The 22,802-nt window shown below is 49.3% G+C and overlaps 1 long non-coding RNA gene across 17 annotated transcripts in view; it reads left to right on the top strand.

The window, feature by feature from the left end:
• LOC100622718 (syntaxin-8) overlaps nt 1–22,802 on the top strand; it is a 251,867-nt gene that overhangs the window by 80,155 nt on the left and 148,910 nt on the right. The window contains exons 7-8 of one of the 17 annotated variants that reach the window (XR_002336832.2): nt 7,952–9,777; nt 20,398–21,366. The exons of 15 other annotated variants lie outside the window; for them this stretch is intronic. This is a non-coding gene — a long non-coding RNA (syntaxin-8). Of the gene's footprint in view, nt 1–7,951; nt 10,849–20,397; nt 21,367–22,802 lie in introns of those variants that run through there. One more of the 17 variants, XR_002336837.2, reaches the window with a different exon arrangement.

Below are 22,802 nucleotides of genomic sequence, written 5' to 3'. Positions count from 1 at the left end.
ATAAGGGGCTTTTCTTTGGGGATTCGCTTGCATGCTCTCTCTGCCTTGTACAGTAGAACAAAGTAACCTCTCCTTCCAAGAGGTGTTTCTCTTTGTCACATCAGCTCAGGCTCCATTCTGAATTCACTCTGGTTAAAATTACAAGGAGTGGTAACGACCGTGGCTGGGACAGCTGCAAAGGTCAGAGCGGGCAACCCCTGGGCTCTGCAACCTGGAGGTCCTTCCAGAGCCTTCCCACGCCCGGAGCTCCCCCAGAGATGGGGTGAGCACCCCAGCTTTTCCCCGTCTCAGGGGGAGGGGTGTCCTGCGTCTCAGGGAAGCAGAAGGGAGCAGAACGTGTATCTTGATCTTTGCGGGATGGTAGCATCTGGGTTTCACTTCGAAGAGCCTGCAGTGTGATCTGGGTGAGGGACTCGGTCTGCGACTCGGGCAACTTAGTTAACGTCTCTGTCCGTCAGCTTGTTTTGAAAGCAGGAAAACTAGTGCCCACCCGACAGCGTTTTGGTGGGGGTTAAACGGGATAAAACATGTGACAGGCGCACTGCCCGGCATTCTCAGAGCTGCCCCTCATGCCTCTCAGCGTGGTGCCTCGTGCTTTGCAGGTGGTCAGTGAAGGTTTGTTGAATTGAGATTCTACAGGTTCTCACGGAGCCACTGGGCCTCCCCACTGTCCCCCTCACTCCATCGGGCAGAGGGAGACGGGATGAGGGCGGGGTGGACACCGGTTGATGTCACTTTGTCATTGGAAGCAAGTATGGGGATTGAATCTCGATCCCTTTTCGCGTTGAAACTGGCTGGGAATCTAACACCCTTCTCAAGTGTCCACTGTCTCACTTAGGATTTGGAAGCGCCAGCAAATGCCTCTGATGTTCCTGTCCACGCTCTCCATTGAAAGGTCACTGTCAGCCCCTCTCAGCGGCCAGGCTGTCTTTGCTCTTGGGGAGAGCACTTAATTGACTGCCCAAGCTGACGAATGTGTTTCGTCCGTCCTGTGGAAATAGGTGCTTCCCGCGATTTTCCGAGACCATCAAGTCGAACCCCCGCCTATCCGGGGTTTAGTATTTCTTCCTTCGGTATCTGAAAATTGTTCGGTCTGTAGAGTAAGAAAGCATAGGTCAAACTAGGTGGCCCAGGTTTGTTTGCCCAGGTGTCTGCCGTGCCTTTATTGCAACTTTGGGGCGTGAGAAAGGGGGAAGGCCTATTAAAGAGAACAGTGGTTAAGAACAAAGGCTTTGGAATTGGAGAGGGGACCCCCCCCCCCATTTTCCAGCTGTGGAACCAAGAACAATTTTCCTAATCTTTCCAAGCTCCGTCCCCCCATCTACAGAGCCGGGATGGTAACACCTACCTGACCGGCCGTGAGGATTCAACTGAATAGGATCCCGCCTCAGGCCTGCGACGGCCCCAAGCTGAAGTCCCCGGCCCAGGGCGGCCCTGTGGCCCAGCCATGCTCCGATGCCCCCCGAGCGCAGTTCCGTTTTTCATCCCCAGTGATGACAGGCGTGCTGCCTGAAGAAATGTTTGAACTCGCCTCCTTGACCGTTCCGTTTCTGCAGGTGATGCCGCACACCTGTGATACGGCTGCTCTCAGGGTATAAATCTCCCCAGCGCACAGAATGTTCCTTTTCACCACGCGCCGTGCGGCCCCAGCATTAGTCACTGATCTTGGAGCCTTCTGGTTTTGATTGGCCGAGTCAGGGTTCACCGAGGCACATTCCTCCCCGAGATCGCACCATATGGTCCGGAAAAGGGAGTGTTTGCGAGCCGCGCGGGCGGCCGCGGAGACACGCGGCCCGGAGCCGGCGCATGGTGCCGTTTTCGGCCCCTCCCGGCGGACAGCCGCGCAGGATGATTAATCTTTTAGCATCTTTGTTCTTTCTGTTTCGTTATAACACTAGCGCTGTTTAAATCACTCTGGAAATAACACGCCTGACATTTCTACAGTTCAAAAAAAAAAAAAAAAAAAAACCGCACACACACAAAAACGACCAGAAGAAATAATCCCCTGCCTGTTCCTGAGGAAGTGTCTTGGTGGGAAAGGAGAGAGAAGATTGCAGGACTTAGGGGAGAAGGCCGATGCTGAAGCGCTTCGTGGTGGAGAATGCATTACGGCCCCGTAACGCCCAGAGGCGTGCCCGGGTGTGTGTATTTAAGAGGCTGCGATGGGCATCGGCGGGCGCGTAGGTTCCAGCCCTGGACCCTGTGTCCGGCTCCCTCGCAGGGTTTGAGCTTTCACTGTGCACCCACTTCTGACGCTCTGCGCACGTGACACTAAGAAATGCCCTTGAGATTTTTCAAGAATCGCGGTGTCGTCCTGGGGAAGCTCGGGAGACCGGAGATCACGGTCGAATTTCACATGTAGGTGCTTGGCTTTCCTCGTTGTGCTGCCCTGTCGATCTCAAAGGAAGGTTGCTCAGCTGTCCCTTACCCCGCCTGCTCTGCGACCGGCATGCCCGACTGAGAATTGCTTTAAGGGTTACGCCGAGCAACCGACTCACCAGGGTCACCATGGGCCTTGTGTTCCTAAAATAACTGCACGTCATAATTGCAAGATCATAATTGCGGATCATGATTTAAATCCCTCGGCATACCGTTCTATTTATAGGATCAGCTTCCTTGCTGCAGAAAAAGATTTTCTGCTCTTTCTGATAATTGCCTCTTGCAGCTGCTAATTTTGAAGAATCAGGTGGAAGAAAGCCATAGAGCATGTGGGCTAACTCTCGCCTAGAATTATTTCAGCCCTCTGATAAATCAAATATGGAACTTGGGAGAGTTCACATTCTTTGGATTTGGAGGAAAGACCCCAACACAGAAAGTCTCCTAATGAAAGCGGCTCTCGTGATGTCTTTTATTATCGGCAGTTCGGTAGTAGGGAGAACACATCGAGTTGTTGCTGTGACTTGGGGGCCTGCTCTGTTCTAGGCACCGTTCTTCCTGATGCCGTAAAGGACCGGGTTTAATGCTCGTCCCATTTCGGAGATGAGAAAACCACCCCTGAGGGAATCGAAGGCAGCGGTAAATGGCAGTGCCCTCTCAGGCTGTATGCCCTTAGGCCAGCGAGGCACAGGGGTGTGCCCTGCAGTGAGGATTCCTTGACTTGACTCCTCTCGGCGATGCCGTGCCTTCTACGCACAAGGCCTGGAGGTCTCGCTTCGTGACCTTTAGGGCCCAGGTTGAACGGCTGTTTCTTCCTTGGACTTTGTAGGCTGTGGCCTAGGCTCTGGGTCCCCATCTTCTGGGTGCCTGGGGAGTGGGACCGGCCCCTCGGCTGGTGCGTTTCTTTAGCTCCTTCTCCGAGTCTCCTCCGCTGCTCCTGTCGCCCCGGTGCAGAGGAATCAAGAAGGTCCCTCCCTGTGCAGACTGACTTTATCGGAAGGTGCGGCGTCCCCAGTGATGGCTCCTTAGGGTTTGCTTGTCCCTTTTTATCATTTCACAGGGGTCGTTTTGTTTGGTTTTTTCCCCCCTGGTAGAAATCCTTGAAAGGATAAAGGACTCGGGGTTGGAGTGAGGTTTTGTTCTCTGTTGAGTCCCCACTGGTCTCTGCTATGGTTTTACTTAAAACTGTACTGGCACTGCTGGGCTGGTCGCCTTCACAAAGCCCCTCTGGGCCCCTCCTGTGAAGGCCTCTGCCCTGGGCTGGCTTCGTGCCCCTCCTCCGCTGGAGCTGGCCACGTGGCCTTGTTCCTCCCGACGCCCTCACCCCTGTCCTGCCCCCCTAGCACGACCCTGAGGGTCTGAAGTCACACTCGCACCTCGAGTTTGGGTCCGGACACCTGGCTTTGCTGTGGCTCGTTGTGCGTCCGTCCGACTGGGATGGAAGGGCTTTCTCTTCCTTACTTTCTGTTAGCGTCTGTCTCTCTCCCGCTCCCAAAGGAACGATGTGTTAATGATTTCCTAAGGGGCTGAGCCCGAATCTAGGGTGATGGGAGGCAGAGGGGGTGTGCCCTTAGAAGAAGCTCTGGGTGATGCTGACACACAGCCCTCCCCATCCCAAATCACCCTCTCCGCCCTGACCCGCCTGTCTCTACCCTTCCCAGGGTGAGAGTGTGTGTAGTTTGTTGTTTGGATGGGTCCACCGTTCAGATTGGTCAGGGAAGATAGCCTTTTTTTTTTTTTTTTTTTTTTTAGAAGCTGTGTACATGGTGGAAAAGAGGCAGTTTTACTCTCAAGGAACTCTGATTTTAGTTGGAGGGATTAGTTATTTTAAAAATAAAAAGGAGTTTCCGCTGTGGCTCAGCAGTAAACAACCAGATAGTATATCCATGAGGTTGCTGGTTCAAGCCCTGGCCTCACTCAGTGGGTTAAGGATCCAGTGTTGGCGTGAGTTGTGGTGTAGGTTGCAGATGCGGCTCGGATGTGGCTGTGGCTGTGACGTAGGCTGGCAGCTGCAGCTCTGATTTGACCCCTGGTCTCGGAACCTCCATGTGCTGTGGGTGTGGCCCTAAAAAGACCATAAAAAAACAAATGTAATAGTAATACATTGAGATCAGCATTGTCCTAGAGGTAGGAACGCTGTGGAAAGGCTACATAGCAATTTTCTCAAAAGTGAGGATGGACAGCAATTTTCTTCCTTATGTTATAAATTCATGGGAGGCAACAACAAAAAAAGTTGATGGCCAGCTTCCCAAGTTCTCTGATGGTCACTTATTAATTAAATGGCCACAACAACCTTGTGAGGTAAGTCGCATCACCATCCCCACGTGACAGCTGGAGAAAGTGAGGCTCAGGCGGTTGAAATAACTGGCCATACAGCCACGAAGCGTCAAAACCAGGGTTGGAGCCCATGTCTGTCCGATGACAAATAACATGCTTTTAACCACTGTGTGTATTTACTGCCTCCCTACATGACAAAAAACATCATCGGGAATTCAGTAATTCTTTTAAAGGGCTGCTTGTAATACAAAGATGACTCTTTTTGTCCACCTCCCACCCCCCGGAAGGAAGGGCAGTGATAACGGGTCTGATTAGTGCAGCGGTGAGCGGCGGGATGGGCGAGGAGAGGAGGAGAAGACTGCAGTCCGTGAAGGTGGATTGGCAGCTCCCAAATGTGAACACTGCGGTTTATTATTTTTTTGTCTTTTGTCTTTTTAGGGCGGCACCCTCAGCACATGGAGCTTCCCAGGCTAGGAGTTGAATCGGAGCTGTACCACAGCCACAGCAACGCGGGATCCGAGCCCCATCTATGACCCACATCACAGGTCACGGCAACACCGGATCCTCAACCCACTGAGTGGGGCCAGGGCTCAAGGCCGCATCCTCATGGTTCCTACTCGGATTCATTAACCACATTAACCACTGAGCCACGATGGGAACTCTGCTGAACACTGCTTTAAAAAAATCAATCAATCAACCAACCAACCAATCAATCACATTGTCCTCTGAAACCTGCTTGTCTCCTCGTCTTTCCCAGAGACTTCCTGCTCAACTACAGAAGAAGGCGTTTTGCCCCTGGCATCACATGAGCGCTGCTGCTTGTGCTCTTCATAAGCCATTTTCTCTTATGCTCCAAACACACCCTCCTGTGCCCCGGATGGCAGTGCTGGAGCTGGCACCCTGCCAGCCACATCCTGCACTGCCAGCCGGCTTCTCGTTAAGATGTGCCAGCGGGGAGTGCCGGAAGGATGCTGCAAGGGTGGAGCACAAGAAGGGGCGGGCACCTCCTCTTTGCTTTCTCCCTGCTTGAAGCCCACCAGCCATGCTCTGCAGCCCCATGCAGTTGGCAGTTTTCCAGCAGCCGCAGAATCAGCCTCTTCGAGTGCCCTCCAGACTTCAGCCCCCACTGAGTGGCAGCTCCTCCTCCGAACTTCGAGTTTCATTTCCGTAGAGCCCACCTCTAGGCTCTTAATTTTAATAATCTTAACGTATTCCTTTTGCTACCAGTACTACTTCCATGATATCGTAGAGTGTCTTCACCCTTTCAAGTGCGTAGGTCATAACTTTTCTAGCTTAGTTAACAGTTCTCTGTACTAAATTCTCTCTATTAAATTAGCCAGTTGATTTCTGTCTCCTGATTGGACCCTGACTGACACAGCCGTAGAACTCAGACTTGTGGTGCTTGGCTGAGCTTCATTTCATCATGTGCCATCGTCTTCCTCTGGGAGGGACGCTCCGTAAGCAGCCTCGAAGGCAGGCTCACTCTGCCTTGGAGAGGCTGGCGTGCTGACAGCCTGCCTTGAGGACACGCTTGAAGTTGGGACTTGGGGTCTGTTTTCTAGCAAGCCACCCAGGGGGGTGGGAGGAGCTGCTCAAAGTCCTGATGCCTTCTGATGGCCCTGTCAGGGGTAGCAAAGGGTGCTCTAGGGTAGACAACAGCAGATCTCAACTCTCCTGTCCTCCGTGGACCCCATATCTACATCTCGGCATCAAATAGTATGAACAGAAATAGCTTGAACTGGAAGAAATAGTCAACTTCCAGCTGAGCTTCGGTTTTCCTGGTGACGATGACCTAATGCCTGCCCTACAGGGTTGAGGTGAGATTAAGCAAGATGTGATGCCGCTCATCCGGCGAGGAGCTGGACCTTCAGGTGTTAAGTGGTCCAGAAGTACTTCCTTCTCGGCGTCTCCCGCGCTGGACTGAATGTGACGGCTGGCTCTGACGGCCACCGCAAGTCAACAGTCCGTGTCAGTGACCAGGAACCATTCTCCTTGTCCAAAGTTGGGTTGATAATGGGCAGGTGACGCATCTCAGACAGACACGAAGGAGAAGCATGGCTAGGGCCCCTGGCAAAGGTTCTCTCCCTTCTAAGAAAGAGGCGCAAGAAAGAGACAGCTTGGCTTTTGCTTCCTCTAGAAGGTGTGTCTGGTTGTGATGCTTGGAACTACTTTAATTTTCATCGTGTGACTCTCAGGGGAAGCAGCTTGAGGTCAAAGCCCTGGCTGAGATTGTGGCGGGCTGAGTGGTGGCCTCAAAGATCCACGTGCTGGCGTTCCTTTCGTGGCTCAGTGGCTGACGAATCCGACTAGGAACCATGAGGTTGCGGGTTCCATCCCTGGCCTTGCTCGGTGGGTTGGGGATCCGGCGTTGCCATGAGCTATGGTGTGTGTTGCAGACGTGGCTGGGATCCCGTGTTGCTGTGGCTCTGGCGTAGGCCGGCGGCTGTGGTTCCGATTCGACTCCTGGCCTGGGAACCTCCATGTGCCGCGGGAGCGGCCCTAGAAAAGGCAAAAAGACAAAAAGATCCACTTGCTAGCTCCTGAAACCTATGACTCTGTTTCTTTACACAGAAAGAGGGGCTTGGAGATGAGGCCATTTCGGATGATCTGCATGGGCCATTGTAATTCCAGGGGTCCTTAAAAGCGGAAGGAGGCAGGCGGGCCTGTGTCAGGGAGCTGTGATGTGAGAAGGGCCCCCAGCTGCTGCTGGATCGAGGATGGAAGGGGCCCCAAGCCACGGATGCGGGCAGCCTCTAGAAGTCGGCAAGGCCAGCAAATGGGCTCCTCCCTAGAGTTCGAGGAAGGATTGCAGCCCTGCTGCCACATTGATTTTTTTGTTTTGTTTTGTTTTTAGGGCCACACCTGCAGCATACGGAGATTCCCAGGCTAGGCATCAGATCGGAGCTATAGCTGCTGGCCTATGCCACAGCAACGCAGGATCCAAGGCTTGTCTGCAATATACACGACGGTTCACGGCAACACTGGATCCTTAACCCACTGGGTGAGGCCAGGGATCGAACCTGTGTCCTCATGGACGCTAGTTGGGCTTGTTAACCGCTGAGCCATGACGGGAACTCATACATGTTGATTTTTAACCTAGTCAGACCCAGGTCTGACTCCTGAGCTCCAGATCTGTAAGTTTGTGTTGCTTGAAGCCACTGAGTCTGTAGTAATTTGTTACAGCAGAGATGGGAAACTTAACTAATACAGAGGTAGAAGGAATCTGGTTATTTCAGAACGTTGCTGAACCTCCAACCAGCTAACTCTGGATAGCTGACTCTTGAATTTCTCATCACAGGAGACAGGTTTCTGTGTTCTTTAAGCCAGTCGAGGCTGATTTTCTGCTTCTTGCTGCCTAAGCTGTCCAGCCTGACATACACAAGCTTTGCAGAATGGACTCGAAGTGAGCATTTGTTGAATTGTGAGAAAATGTTGGAGAAAAGCCCCAGAACCCACATCTAAAGAAGCGGGGCTGTTTTCTGAGTCATACTAAGTGTAATAACTTAGAGCTTTTTTTTTTTTTTTTTTAAATAAAAGACACAAAAGATGTTTGGAAGGATGGATAAATTATTTGAATGCTGAGACGGCCTGGAACTTCAGCAGGTGCACTTTCAAATTGCCAGATTCATTTCCTATTGTGACCTCCAGGCATCCGCATTCTCTTTTCCGAAATAACATTTCAACAGACCCAGCGACCATGCCAAGACGTGATTATTTTTACAAATCCAGATGACTTCCTAATTTAGGATCGCTCCAGCAGAGGTAGAAATGAAGGGAAACATAGACTCTTTTTCCATCTCCGCAGAGTGGGAACAGCCCCAGTCCTGGCCTGAACCAAACGCTGCTGACAACTATGAAAGCGGTTATCATCGGACAGCTGTTCAATGGCCCCGGTGAACTCAGCTGGAGGCTCAGCCCAGTTTAAGATCAGAGAGGCCAAAGATCAAATGCTATTTCGGTTGGTTGCCAAGCCCTTGCTCCACCACTTCTGGGTTTCAAATTAGTGTTGGTAATCGCTGCTCACCAACCCTGAGACCCGCGACCCTCTGTACTCGCTCCACCCCCCACCCCCCGGATAAACATGCTCAGTCTCGCTGCCCCCTCCTCCCCCTTCCACCAGAGAACCGTTTTTTCCAAGGTAGATAAATCTCCCGTCCACGGAAAAACACAGCTTGTGTCGTGGCATCCCGCCCTGCCTGTGTAGCGAAGGCCTCCTCTAAAGGTTGTGTGTTTAATATACGGAACATCCGTGAACCTGTCCTTCCCAGCATCCAGATCCTGCAGATCCAGCTGCAGTTGTGGTGTTAGGGTGGTGGGGAGGGTGTCCCGGGGACAGTCAACGGTACCCCCCAGTCCCAGAGGGGAGGGTGGGGCGGTGGACCGCCAAGGATTCTTGGCCCAGTGTTTCATGTGAAAAATGGTCAGAGCCCTAATGAGACTCGCTGCTCAGAGACGTGCGCTTGGAGTTGCAGGCTGTAAAGTTGTGTGAATAATTTTAAGAGCGTCTTGGGTAAAAGACTCTGTATGGAGCGTTAGCCCGCTTGGTGGACACGGTGAAATGTGCCATCTGGAAAGCGTTACTCCAGTGTCTTTCTTGTCGGTATGGGGTTCCTCCTTCCCTTTTCTTCCTCTCCTGAGACCACCATCAAAATCATCCTGGTTTTCCTTCACCTACTGTCTTGATGACTTGCTGCATCGCAGTTCTTTTGTTGGCGCTTTTTTCCGTACCAGCATGCCAACGTATTTCCCTTGCTGTGCCTTCTCTGGCATTCCCCCAGGGCTTTCGCTGTTAGTTATCCTTGCTTATAAACATGCATACCTGAAAATAAGATAATTCCTGCATTTCCAAAGAGAAGACCCCACCCTACCACCGAATTTCTTGCCCACCTTGGACTGTATATACTTTTAGGGCTATAGTTGAAACAATCAATTGTCTCCTTATAAAATGGGTAATGACATATTTAAAACAACTTGGAAACATAGCTAGTACTATAGCCTTTCCCACATTAATTTTATGAAATCATCTCATTCGGACTCCTCCACTGCGTCTTTATTGATTTATTTATTTGTTTTGGCTTTTTAGGGCCGCGCCTGTGGCATATGGAGGTTCCCAGGCTAGGGGTCGCACCGGAGCTACAGCTGCCGGCCTACGCCACAGCCACAGCCCCGCAAGATCCAAGCCATGGCTGCGACCTACGCTGCACCTTGCAGCAAGTCTAGGTCCTTAACGCACTGAGCCGGGCTAGGGATCGAACCTGTGTACTCGTGGGTACTCGTTGGGTTTGTAAGTGCTGAGCCGCAGTGGGAACTCCCTCCATTGCATCTTTGATAACAGCGTTTTTGTCTCCAAAAACCACAGTAGAGCAGCATCTCCCAGCTGACCCCTCTCTCCAGTACAATTCCCACTTCCCTGTTGCCCTCCTAGTTGGGGCAGGAGGGTCTTAACAGTAAGACCTTGCAGGAAAGCAGCAGCCACATGGCACATTTTCTTTCTTGACTCAGCAAACCTTTTTCCAGCACCCTCGGTCGCACAGGGCTAAGGGCTGCTGCGTACAGAGGTAAACTGGAACGGGTTCCTCTGCCCTTCTTCCCCCAGCCGCCTCCAAGGGATTTATATTCTAGTGGCGAAGGCAGCGCTGGGAACAGGGAGTCACGATATTTTATAAGAAAGGCAGATAATAGGAGCTACCAAGTGCCGTTTGAAGGCTCTGCACAGTGCTTGTCTTCCTGTCGGATTCAGATCCGAACGTGTGTGTTTTTCACCGTCTGTGTGACCGTTACGGCCTCGTCAGTGTTAATAATAAGAGTATTTTTCTCCGTATTTTTCCTCTACATTTTGACTGTAGCTGTGGCAATCAAGCTGGTTAATTGTTAGCTTTCTTGGCTGTCCGCAAGTTTTACAGTGGATTGGATAAGCTATGAGCCAGTATCAGTGCGTTTCAGGGCCTCGGAAATGAACCTTTGGGCCTCTCACCCCAGTTTCTAGCCACCTTGGGCCCTAGAAACAAGGTCCAGTCCATCCCGGTGGCAAACGTAGGGATCTGAGCGTTCCCAAGTGGATGTTCGCCTGGACGCCCTCAACGGCTCGGATCTGTCGTGGCTGTGGTACCTAAGCTGGGCTGCAGCTCCGATTAGAACCCTGGCCCGGAAACTTCCATATGCTCTGCACGCACCCCCCCCCCAAAAAAAGAAAAATAGAAACATTTATGTTTAACTTCTAGTTGCACCAAGAATTTTTTTTTCTTCCATATTTGGTACCTGAATTCCATTCAAGATTGAAGAGAATTTTTTTCCCCTCTTACCCCACCTTTTTCTCCAGCATCAGTTTTCTTGCCCACAAGCACTCTTGTGTTTGAAAGCAGGGAAAATAGAGCTAATCGTTTCAGGTATTTCTAGGCCGGACAAAGGCTCCACCAGGCAGCTCTCAGGTATGGGAGTGTCTGGGGTAAAAATGAATTAAGATCCTTAGAATAAAACACCAAAGATACCAGATTATGTTCTAGTCACTGCTGGGGAGAATTTGAGTCTCATACCAGCCTGGTTCATCGTAAGGATGAAATTGCCATCGGGACATATCTTTTGGTTGCTTATTTATCTTTGGACCCCAGTAGAATAATTAATGCCCCTTATGTTAAGACAGAGTTGCAGTAAATGCTTCTGTATTTTCAAGGTAGATCATTCAGGCAACTTAACTGGGTTAAGAAGAAAGCATACATCAGATACAGCTTGAATCAAACCAAAGAAGCAAAAAGGAAGCAAACTGTCAGACTCACATTTTCTAAGCAGTGAAACTTTTGGTCCGTTTTCTAAGAATCCTGGGACCATGTGTGGATGTGTCAGTGGGTGTAGATATTTGTATATTTCTATTACGCATTTGTTTCTTATGAAGTAATCAAAAGTCAGTGCTTGTTGGGGGGAAGAAGCCAGCACCTCGAGTGTTTTTCCATTCTTCCTTAAATACTCATTTTTCATGGAAAGGGGAGAACTTAGAGATGGGTTTGTTTATTGAATTCTAAACGTAATTTGGGCAGAAGTATTGTGGGAACTAAATGATGACTCTTGGCATAGGGATTCTTGTGCCTTTTACCTGACACAAAGTATATAATATTTTAAGCTCTACAAGCCACTCGAAACCGTGAACTCTGGCGGGAGCCAGATCTGTGTCAGAAGTACCATTTTCTTTAGAAAAATTATGAAACCCCTTGTACCCAAAGGGAATTAGTGCTTCGTTGGGAAGAGTCCATCAATGGTTGACATTATGCCTTATGTAAGTTCTCAAACGGGGACTGTCTATCTCCAGAGATAAGCGCACTTGGTGACAGTGTGAGATGAACAGATGAGATGACCTTGGCTTGTGCGACTCTGTTTTTTTTTTTTTCCTCCACAAGCAGATGGATTTAAGCCGCCTCCGCCCAGACTACTCTGAAACTTTAACAAGTTAGGGGGCTTACAGGGAGAATTCGATCTGGCAAAGTGAATAATTCAGAGGATGGATGCCGGGAGAGACGGTGTAAACAAAGGCGAGATTTCTAGAATCGAACACAGGCCAGAAGTGTCGTGGGATAAAGGTCAGCATGACTTGAGGACGGAGGAAGGCAGCTTGTCTGGTTCGCGCTGTGTCCTCCGTGCTGAGCCCGGGCCCGGCCCGCAGCCTCTTCTTCCCAAACGTTCACTGGGGTGTTGGACGCTGGGGGAAGGGTCTTAGGCAAGAAGGCCACGGAGAGGGCTTGTTTCAGGATGTCGGCTGGAATTCCTCCCTCGGCAGTTCGGAGCAGATACAGACTCCTGAGAAGACCACCAAGAAAGAAAAGTGCTTCGTGAGAACTGTTGCTGTATGAGCTTAACAAAGATGCTGATTTGAGGCTGAGGACTGGGTCGTGCTGTGCCAAACCATTTTGCTGGTCTTTGGTTGGAGTGGCAAAATGCATCTGATTTAAAACAAACAAAAGTCATGCCATTATGTGATGCCTGTGAACAGTGGTACACATGAGAGGAGAATTGGAAGGAATCGCCAGTGTTAGAGCCTTATTGTCTTTTGTTGCCTTTTTGTGCGTGTTAGGTTTATTGGGCAATAATTTACGTGTAGTACATTTTGTCCTTTGGGGGCAACAGTTCCTGAAGTTTTGGTAAGCACGTGCAGTCATGGTATGGATCAAGTCCGTCACCACGGAATGTTCTCTTGTGCCCTTTGTAGTCAGTTCCTCCCTCCCTCCCTCCCAGCCTCTGGGCATCCCTGGTGTGGTTTCTGCCTTTATGGTGTTGCCTTTTCCAAAATAAAGTGTAGCGTGGAATCATGGAGTATGTAGCTTCTGTTATCTGGCTCCTGGCACTGAGCACAAAGGCATTTCGGCTCCATCCCTACTGTTGCTTGTATCAGTAGTTGGCTCCCTTTTACTCCTAAAGAATGTTCCACTGCATCGCAATTTGTTTCTTTCAAATTTTTATTTATTTATATTGAAATCAAATTTTTATTTATTTATATTGAAATAGTTGATTTACAACATTGTGTTAGCTTCAGGTCTACAGCAAAGAGATTCTGTTATACATGTAGATGGGTGTATATGTATGTAGTGTATACATATTCTTTTTTAGATTCTTTTCCATTACAGGTTATTATAAGATATCAGATATAGTTTTCTGTGCTATATCATAGGTCCTCGCAGGTTGTCTATTTTACATACAGTAGTGTATATCTGTTAATCCCAAACTCCTAATTTATCCCTTCCTTCCTCTTTTCCCCTTTTTTAGCCACACACTTGTTTTCTATGTCTGTGTTTTGTAAATAGGTTCATTGGTATCTTTTTTTTTTTTTTAGATTCTGCATAGAGGTAATATGCGACATTTGTCTGTGTGGCTTCACTTAGTATATAATCTCTAGGTCCATCCATTGCTGCTAATGGCACTATTTCATTCTTTTTTGTGGCTGAGTAATATTCCATTGTATGTATATCCCCTTATCTTCTTTATCCACTCATCTATCAATGGCCACTTCAGTTGCTTCCATGTCCCGTCTCTTGGAAATAGTGCTGCTGTGAGTGTGAACTGTGTTTCTGCATTCACCAGGGGATGAATTGGCTTGATTTGGCAACTTAGAGTCAAGGCGCTGCAAACATGTGCATTTAGGTCTTCGTGGGAATAAATGTTTCACTTCTCCTGTGTAAATACCTAGGAAGAGGCGTTCTGGTGTATTTGATGAGCGTATGTTTAGTTTTCAGAGAAACTGATAAACTGTCTTCCAAAGTGACGGTAACATTTGCATTCCCATCCTGCAGTGTATGAGAATTTCAGGAGCACCTCATTCTTGCCAGTGCTGGGTACTGTCGCTTTACAAAAATTTTAACCATTTTTGCTATCTCTCTAAAAGTTAGTTTTGTTAATAACGTTTTCTGATGTAGAGCACTTAACCTTCAAAAGCGAACTGTCTTTCTCTGAGGAGTGAACAGTTTGCATTAAGGTCATGAACAAAAGTAATTGAGTCTTTTCTCATTATTGACGGTGCCTGTGGTCTGCAAAGCTACCACGGAATTCACCGAATAATGAATACGGAACCATTGCCCCAGGGGAAATACCAGTTTTCTCAGCTGATCAATATGTAGGCTCATCTTCAGTGTGTTTGTTTGAAGACATGTCATTTATTTTGTCGATTCGCCTGAACAAAGCTAGTCTAACACATGCGTTTTCTCCATAAGGCGCATCACAGCCCAGGCTCAGGGGGTGGGGAGGACATTCCAAAGGGGCACAATTGCCAACAAAAAAGCACGAAAATGTGGAAAGCGAGTCACTAGATGGACCAGGATGCAGATGCTTGTTTACGGGGTGAGAGCTGAAACAAGAAGGTGGAAGACCGTCTCCTTGCACCTCAGCTGGGGACACGCACGTCGGATGCCTCAAATGGTTCACTCTGTGCCTGTCCAGGACTGACCGGAGATGTGCCCCGAGTGTTGTTTTTGGGGGGTTATGAGTAAATTTTAGCACTTGGGCAGATTCCACTATATTTTTATTCCCTTTGAAAGGGCTTAAACTGAGTTCCCTTTAAATGGTGATTCGTAGGAACTTGATGCAGAGCGAAACATAATTATTTAATAATTTAATCAGTGCATCACTCAGAAAATTAACCGGCCCAACCAGGACCCCTCCGCACCGAAGGCTGTTTTACAGACACCTCAAGACCTGCCACAGATTTCACCCCCATCGCGGAGGGCGTCCTCTTGATTTATGTCAGAAGGCTTGATGGACCATTCAGACATACCGAGCACACACTTCATTCCTGGAAAGTAATATAAAATGTTCACCTCTGAATTTGATCACAGTAATAGCGACAGGGTATGTGTTTAAATTCACGGAGACAGATTAATGCACTAACCAAAAACCCCCATTGCCGAAAAGTAATTATAAGTTTTCTAGATTGACTGCCAATATGATAGAGGCCCCCAAGAAATGGCCCGTCTTGACGAGACAGAACAATAAATTGGTTTTCCTGAATACGGTGGGTAAAGAATCCAAGTTCCTGACCCTGAATATTTCACTGGTCGTGTTCTATGCAGTAGGGAACAATCAGGATGACATTTGCTGAAATGTCTGAGATTTATAACATAATAGCTTGAGCATATGTGCCAGAAAATAAGAATCTTAAAGCCGATCAAATCAAGATTAATCACCTATTAAAACGCTAACAAATAGTATAGTACAGGTGGTGTAACACGCTGTCTCCCTTCATATATTGTTACAAAACAAACTCTTTGGCGGCAACATGAAATATCCTGCATCTTCCATCTCGCTCTCGGTGGGAAAAAGGGGAAAAAAAATGGCTACTCGGTCCTTCGCAGTGTGGATTTTGGCATTTCATTAGGAAGTGCTATCACAAACCTTTTCGCTGAAAAGCATATGCAACTCTCTGGAAACTGCTAAATTTCCTGGCTTTGTACTCCTGCCAAAAAGCTGTTGCTTCTCCCTGCCATTAACAACTGCACTTTGATTCCTTTCTATCTTTGCAGAGAGTAAAACCCACGCAGCACTCCCCTGAAAAGGAAAACAGTAGTTTGCTTCCTCCCCCTCCCTAGCTTTGCAGGAATTAATCCCAAGGGCTCAATGTCGTCTTTATAATCAGCTTTAATTTTTAGAGTTTCAGTGGTGGACCAAGTGGTACCAGAAATGGTACAGTCCTGATGGGGTTGCTTCCTTGAAGTGGTTTCTCATATTTGGGGGGGACTCGATGATGACATGTTGTCAGTGATCCTTTGATGAGCGAGTAGAAGTGCTGGCCACGTTGGTGCCCAGTGAATAGTCAGTCGGCAAGTGAGGATCTAGGACACGCCAGGTGTTCTAGGCTTCAGGGACCCTGGAGAACAAGGCAGTTCCTACCCATGTAATGATAGCATTTTCCTTTGCTCATATCTTTGGTTATAAATGTTCTTTATTGGAATCAAACTCACACAGACTAAACCACATCAGCAGGCTGATGTCTTTCTCTAGTTTGTCACTTGAGTACCAAGTTCTTTAAGTACCTGTGCCCTGCCTGCTTGCGTGGTGTTTCAGAGCTTTTGTTTGGGGCCTTGGGCTCCCCTCTGCATCCTAAAGCCATCCCAGCAACGGGCCGTTCTTTTTCCGAGACCCTGGATCATCTCGCTACGAAGGGTGTAACAAGCTTCGTTTGTTTTTGCAAAATCAACTCTTCAGCCGTGACATGAAATATCCTGTCTCCTCTTTCTCACTCACTGTGGGAAAAAGGAAAAAAAATAAAAAATAAAAAGTCCCCTTGGTCGTTTCTCTTTGTGGGTTTTGGCGCTTTGTTGGAAAGTGCCAATGGATGTTCATTTTTGGTGTTGCCGTGGAAAGCCGCAAGCAGCCTTCCCAGTCACAAAGCAAACTCGGTCCCTAAGGGGTCTCCAAACTCAGGTCAGAAAGGTGGGGCCCTTGTGTTTTTCCAGGCAGGGCGTGCATGGATCATACCCTCGCGACCTGCCTAGCTTCCCCGCGTTGTCCTCTGCAGCCGGCCTCTCCGCTCAGAGAGCTCCGCATCAATCTGTCGCTGATGGTCAGCGGAGCAGCACAGAGCCAGTGTTTTTGTGAACCTGCAGCAGAAGGACTTGCTTCCCAGCTGGTGATCAGTCTGTGTTGGACGGCAGCATGTTTGCCTCTACAAATGAGCTGGACCCTCTGCCATCTACCTCTGCCAACTTGTGAAAGAAAGAGTCTGTTTCCATTCTTTTCGGGGGTGAAGGCAAAAAGCCTGCCTCTCTTCACACAGCCGGCGATGGACCAATCCATGCAAATCTCCGCAGCCGGTGTCCTAAGGAAAGTGCGTGCAGAGGTCAGGAAGTTGCCCTGAAAAAAGAACACGTGTGTGTATGTGTGTGTTCACACACAAACGTAATCAATGTCTTTGTTTTTCTTTTGTCAAAAGTATGTGCTCATGGTATTTGGTATATTACCTCTGGAGATTTCTCACTTGGGTCTAAAGAGATCCTGGGCTTTAAGATGTTGACTGTACCTCCCCCAAGTTGCAGGTGAGGCCAGCCTCGCGACGATGCTGGGAAAACTGCGGCACAACTTTGGGTTGAGGTTTATTATGATGAATAGAGGTGGACTGTCCAGGTCTAGGCTGGGAATCACGCCACTGCCTGCGTGCTCCTGGAAACACACAATGTGCATGAGTAGGTGTGAAGTGTCAGGAGTGCTTTGGCGAGGTTCACGTGGGCAGACAGGGGCCTCTGGGGCTCAGAAACCATGGCAGAGTGGAAGGGCTTCGAGCAGGTGGAGCTGAAGAAGTAACAAAGTTGCCTACAAGGTGATGGGAGCGAGGAACGGGGTGAGGAGGGCCCGTGGGTGGGGAGCACAAGTGTTGGGAAGATGTTGCGGGGTCGACTGGCTGTAAGAGTGCTGCCGTCTCCTTGGGGAAGCTGCGAGGGAGTGAATGATAACGAGAGTGAAGACGTGAGCCGGGCTGGGAACACAAAGTGGAAAACTTGGAACAAGTGTCAGAAAAGCCGTCTATCATTTGGGGGAGCTGTAGAAACACAAATTGTTCTTGCTTGTCTCCGATCATGTCAGCCCACCGGATAAACGGAATCAGTTGTCATTTAGTAGAGAAGTGTAAAGAACCAATGGGATTTTCTTGGCAGCGTGGTCGGGATGGGCGGGGTACCTCATTTCTCCGTAGGGCGCTCCAGACCCAAGGAGGAGCGCGTAAACATAAGGTAAATGCAGAGTTCCCGCTGTGGCAAAGCGGGTTAAGGATCCAGCGTTGTCTCTGCTGTGGCTCAGGTTACCGCTGAGGCGCAGGTTTGATCCTTGGCTGGGAAACTTCCGTATGCTGCGGGTGTGGCCAAAAAAGGGGAGGGGGCTAGGAGGAAGGAAAGTCTAGAAAGACTTTGACCTCCAATTGCTGTTCTGCTGAGCCTTTGTCCTTGAGCCATAGAAGGGATTTCTGGTTTAGGTAGCAGGTGTTTTAGATGAGCTTAGTGGTACCTTCTAGTATCATATGACACAGGAAACTGCAGTGGACTGTACCACGTTGCTGGATTTCAGGTTCCTTTGGGGTAGAGACCATGGGTGATCCATCCTTGTGTACACATAGCAGGTGCCCAGTGTATGCTTGATCCATGCCTGCATCAGCCTCGAGTTCTGGCAAAGAGAAAGAGGCCGAAAACTCTACAGCTGCTTTCAGTAGTTGACTTTCCTATTCAAACGTGAATTCTTGTAACTCATAAGGAGAGTAGTGTTGCCCTCGCGATTGGACAGGTGACCCTCCCAGCCCCCTGAGCCTGCCTTGGAAGGTCATGGACAAGGATTACAGAGGGGCCTGTTCTTCAGTAGGAACTGCCCTGGGTTGGTAGTATCTCAGCAAACGTCTAAGCAACTCTCCGTAGCCCCCATGGCTTTTTCACGGATGGAATTTTCTAAAGAAGTATCCGGCTGTAGCCAGCACATGTCCCAGTTTCATCAGCTTGTGCGTATAAATGAATTTACATGGACGTTAATGCCCACGGAGGCTCTATGGACTTCAGTGTCCCAGTCTCTCTCCTGTCTTTAAATGTTTTGGTGAATCCCAAGAGGATCTCTCATAAGATCTCAGGAATCTGAGCTGCACATACACCGCCACCGCCACCTGCCTTTCCTCCTTGGAGCCAGTGCTCCCCTCCCCCCAGCAGGACTTTCTGTCCCCTCTCTTGTTCCAAGAGGACCAATTACATTTGCACGAAGAAAAGACGACTTCGGGGTAATGTGGGTGACAGGATTAAATGAAGGAAAAGCAGTCACGGGATGGTTTGCAGTCGTTTAATCATGAGATGACGGTTGGGCCAGCCTGCGGGGATGAGGGTTGGGGGGAGGAGGTGGAGAGAAGTGGACTGATTGTGAGAGGAGATAAAATCAGTAGGACTGGAGTTCCCTGGTGGTTCAGCAGGTTAGGGACCTGGCATTGTCACTGCTGTGGCTCTGGTTGCTCCTGAGGCACAGGTTTGTTCCCTGGCCCTGGAACTTTCACATGTCATGGGTGCAGCCAAATCTTCTCCCCCCCCCCCAAAAAAAAACCCCACCCCATATCAGTAGGACTTCATGATTCACTAGCTTCTGGCTTGTGCAGCGGCATAAAATCGATAGCATGTATTCGGATCCAGGGCACCCAGGGAGAGGATGTTTCATGGGGGTAGAATGAGAAGACCTTGGGTTCCAAGAAGGTGCTTGAGTCCCTCTTGGAAGGTGGGGGCATCGGAAAGCGTGTGCTGCTTTTGAGTTTGGAGCTCAAGGGAAAAGTATGACCTTGAAACTTGACGTCTGGAGGTCGGAGTGTGGATGGTGATCAAAGTCATGGTACCGACCACAGAGCCGTGGGCCGGGTTCTAGGGTCACCGTTAGCTTTTGGAAGATGGTGTGCAACAGTGGCCAGAGGGGTCAGGAAAGTCAGAAGGCCCCTATCAAGGTCAAATGGCATTTTGATGGCATTCCTATGGTCTTCTCTCATTTTGATCTCTTCGCCCCTAGTAGCATCGGCCTTTCCCTCGGCGGGACTGGTAATTATCCGAGTATGTCGTCACGCTTCCTCTTGGACCCGACGGAGGGAATGTTGAGCCCCGCTCGGAGGCGAGGGAAGCAAATGAGAAGGGGCGACGTGCGGGAAGGAACCCTGCCCTGGGTGTTGGAGACCAGGAGGGGGCCGGTCTCTGTGACGGGAGGGAGGGTGGCTGATGGCCTTGGCAAGACTGGAGAGCACCGAGGATGTGGGGTGCTCTAAGGATCGGGGACTGCCCACGACTGATTCGAAGCCAGTACCAGTTTTGGCGAGGAGGCTGGTTGCGGATTTAACGGGGCAGCGATGTGAAATATGACGGACGCCAGTGTTCAGTGGGAGACACGTGCAGCAGGTTTGGGGTGATGCATTAACCAGGGTGGCCGCAGTAAGAGTGGAGAGAAGGGTGCCTTTGAGAGAGGAAGGAGGACGCTGCAAGCTTTGGTGATGGGTCCGAAGGGACCTCTGAAGGTGAAAGTGCATGAGAGACGACCCCCCACCTCTGAGCCCCTGTAGCGAGATCAGTAACGGTACCAGTGTCCAGACTGTGGTTCTGAGTTAGAAAATATCTTGGAGTTCCCATCGTGGCTCGGCAGAAACGAACCCGGCTAGTATCCAGGAGGACGAAGGTTCGACCCCCGGCCCTGCTCACTGGGTTACGGATCTGGCATTGCCGTGAGCTGTGGTGTAGGTCACAGATGCGGCTTGGACTGCAAGTTGCTGTGGCTGTGGTGTAGGCCGGCAGCTGCGGCTCCAATTGGGAAACTCTGTATGCTGCGGGTGTGGCCGTCAAAAGAAAATACCTTTGCAATCAACTAATCCAAGGTTTGCCCATATAGGATCTAACAGAGCAACTCAAGTTGAAAGCCTTTAGACTGTGAAAGGAGCTCTCCCCTCTTTTCTGGCCGAGGTCCCTCTCTCTGTCCCTTTCCTCGCGAGATTTCTCCAGGGCTAGTTTCTGCATCACCACACTTAGCCTCCAGCTTTCCCCTATCCATCCCGACCAAGGCTGGAAAAATCCCATGTGTGGTGGAACTTAATAACAGATGGTCCTTTGCCATGTGTCTTTACTTTTTCAAGGACACGTGGGGACGTTTTGGTAAGGATTTTTTATTTTTTAAAAAGAATTTTATTACATTTATAGTTGTACAGCGATCATCACAACACAATGGTAAGGGGTTTTTATGGCAGTACATTCCGGCTCCAGAGCGCACTCTCAGCCCATCAGAAAGAAGACGGAGCTTTCCCAGATAGAAATTACAGAATTTACGCTGAGCAAAGTGTAGTAGTGATAGTAGCCATTGGTTATTCCAGTGTGAATAAGATACAGCTAAAGGTGCATTTTGCAAAATATTAAGAGCCTTGATCATCCAGCCGTGTTGTGTGCTGCTGTGCTGAAAGAAGTGCTGTGTTTGGAGTTCCATCATGGCCCAGCAGGTTAAGGATCCGGCCTTGTCGCTGCTGTGGCCCTGGTTCGATCCCTGGCCTGGGAATTTGTGTATGCCACGGGCACAACCCGAAAGGTGCATCTTGCAGAATTATAAAAAGCCTCGATCATCCGGCTATGTTTGATACTGCTGCGTTAAAGTGAGTGTTGGGTCAAGCCTTAGGTTTACATTCAAAGTAATACGATGTTAGAATCAGAAGATATTGCAGTCTTGCTCCACTCTGTATATATTTTTTTTATTAAAATTATGGTTGATGTACAGTGTTGTGCCATTTCTGCCGTACAGCAGAGTGACCTAGTCACACATATAGACACACGTATTTTCACATCATCCCCCATCGTGTTCTGTCCCAAGGGATGGGACGCACTGCCCAGGGCTGTAGAGTAGGATACTCGGAGGAATCTGCCATAGTATTTGATTCAGCTACACGTGGCCACGTGAAGGAATTGAAATGCATTACCTAGAGGTGGGGCCCAAGCCCGGCAGCACTGGCAGGTAATGTCCGCTTGGAGCCCCAGGGCACAGAGCAGGGCTCCGCAAACGGTCCACTGCCTGTTTCTGTGCGGAATATAGGTTTGTACATATTCAAATGGTTGTGAAGACCCAAGCGCAGAATACGATTTTGTGACAGGTGAAAATGATGTGAAATTCAAATTTCGGTGCCTCTGAAAGGTTTTTTTGAATACAGCCTCCCTTGTTTGATGACACATGGTCTGTGGTTGCTTTTACGCTCTAGCAGCGGAGTTGAGTAGTTCCGACAGAGACATATGGCCTGCAAAGCCGAAAATATTTACCATCTGGCCCAGTGCAGAATATGCTGACCAACTCCTGGGCTGAGGCAGTGTTTCCCAAACCTTAACATGCACATGAATTGCCCGAGAACCTTGTTAAAATTCAGATTCTGAGTCAGGAAGTCTGGGGTGGGGTCTGAGAGTCTGCATCTCAGACAAGCTTCCAGAAGATGCCAGAAGGACTGGTCCTTGGATCCCAGTTTGATCTGCCAAGGGCCCAGGTATTGAAGGAAAGGGGAAGAAAAAGTGTGTTGTAAAGTAGAAATAGGCTTAGTTGACTTGACTTCAGAGGCTAAAGGCTAGGACCCGTGGGTACCAGCTTTGGCTTTTACTTTAGGAGGCGCTAATTAGCAAAGGTCATCGCAGTGGCTGCAAGTGAAGAGCAAGATGGGAGAATGTGAGAGAAGATTCCTGGAGTTCCCGATGTGGCTCAGTGGGTTAAGAACCCAACCAGTGTCCACGAAGGATGCAGGTTTGAATCCCTGGCCTCGCTCAGTGGGTTTAGGACCGCACGTTGCCACAAGCTGTGGCAGAGGTCGCAGATGTGGCTTGGATCTGGTGTGGCTATGGCTGTGATTTAGGCTGGCAGCTACGGGTCCAATTTGACCCCTAGCCCAGGAACTTCCATTTGCCTCAGGTGCAGCCCGAAAATAAGGACATTAAAAAAAAAGAGAGAGAGGGAAGATTCCTAGGTTGGGCCCGTGGCTGGACTTTGCCCAAGTCAGAAAGTGGCAATTGAGATCTCTTCCAGCTTTGATTGCCAGTGAAAAAGTAGACAGAGAATGTGGAATTGGGAAGACAGAACTGAGCTGCTCGTAGATCCGAGGCCTGGTCTAAATAGGTGTGGCTTTAGTGGGATTAATCTCTTTAGGTGGCACAATAGCTCATTTCCTGGTGTAACTG

The sequence above is a fragment of the Sus scrofa genome, chromosome 12, assembly GCF_054392235.1.
Source record: "Sus scrofa isolate SSC_HxYL_T2T_F1_AM1 chromosome 12, Sscrofa_HxYL_maternal_Yorkshire_Landrace_v2.0, whole genome shotgun sequence".
NCBI lineage: Eukaryota > Metazoa > Chordata > Mammalia > Artiodactyla > Suidae > Sus > Sus scrofa.
This window is presented reverse-complemented; position numbering and strand designations above follow the sequence as displayed.